Here is a 1,491-nt window from a genome sequence, read left to right as displayed (position 1 = left end):
ATAACTTTCAGGGAAAATAAAGACAGCCAGATAACCTCCCTATTCTGTGACAGGCTATCACCAAATGAGAGATGGAGAATAATAGGAAAGACAGAGGTGATATAAAATGGTCCCCAGACATGGAGCACTGCTGGATTAACTCCAGCAGCATTTGTGTATGTTGTCATGTCAATAAAATTACGGAAATTGAAACTTGAAATTGAACAGAGTGTGAAAGAAAGAAGATATTACTCAAGGGAGGTAGGCAGTAAATATTCACATTAAGGGGAGGTGATATCATGGAAAGTTTCTGTGGTTTGTGATGCTACCGAAGTCCAAACAAAGGCGTCTAATTTCACTGTTTCCCTTCGTGGCATTTCTGCAGATTGAGCACTTGGTTATAATGAAACTGGGCTCCTGAGAAGTGAAAGCAAAGCTCAAAGATGTGTCAGTAGGTTGGAGTGGACATCTGTTTATTCACAAGTATTGTGGGGCTGCTTTCTCTCAGTTAGAAGCTGTGAGCTTGCTTTATTCACCAGCAAGGATTTGATATGAAGAATAGGCTGTAGGTTTCCCATTCTTGGACAAAGGTGAAAGCTGAACCTGAATGACTCAGGCCAGCCTGGCAGTGTAGCTGGAAATCTACCTCTCCTCTGCCTATCCTTGCTTAACTGTGGAATGTTTCCTTTTTACTCCCCCCCCAACACCACCACCACCACACACACACAGTCCATGAGCCCTTCCTACACACCCCTTGCAACCTCTCTCTTCTTCTGCCATCTTGGGCAAAGGTCAGAGTACACTATTTCCTTGGCTGAGTCTGAGAACTGCTGCAGAGCAGTTTGTTCCCCGACTCTAGCCAAGAAAGCCCTTCTGCCAGCTGTCTTCATCCCCAGCAGTCTGAGTGTCCAACGGGAAGTTTGACATTCCCATGCCCTGTGTGGCGGGGCATTGGGAATTCTGTCGATGATCTGCCCACAGAGCAAGCTCCTGACCCAAAATATACAGACAGGTTTTTCCTGACACCCATACAACTGCCAATATTTCCTCTTGGGGATTACTTTCTACTGAAAGGGTTTGGGTTTGCAGCTGCTTTAAGTTCTTATGCTCTTATAAAAACAAATCAAAATGAGATAAGACAGCATCTAATCCATCACTGCATACATCTATGAAAGGTCCAGAATTGTTGAATTGGTAAGAAAGACCTGTTTTTATCTTTCCTGGGGATGTTATTAATATGCTGAGCTCAAGATGATTTGACTGCATTTTTACAAAGCAGTAGAAGATCCTTATTTTGTAAATGGAAACCGAGCCTTAGAGGTGTTAGAAATTTTGACCAAGTTTACAGAGTTATGGTTGGAATCCAGGTGTACATCTCTCCCAAACCATGCTCTTGACTGCTATGGCACACTACCACTCTTGAGCTGCAATTTCCAGGGAAGCACAGAATGTCAGAACTGGGTGACCTTAGAGGTCATCCAAGCAACCCTCCAGCCAATACATAGATCTTCT

The sequence above is a fragment of the Balaenoptera musculus genome, chromosome 4 (genome assembly GCF_009873245.2).
Source record: "Balaenoptera musculus isolate JJ_BM4_2016_0621 chromosome 4, mBalMus1.pri.v3, whole genome shotgun sequence".
In the NCBI taxonomy this organism is placed as follows: Eukaryota; Metazoa; Chordata; class Mammalia; order Artiodactyla; family Balaenopteridae; genus Balaenoptera; species Balaenoptera musculus.
This window is presented reverse-complemented; position numbering follows the sequence as displayed.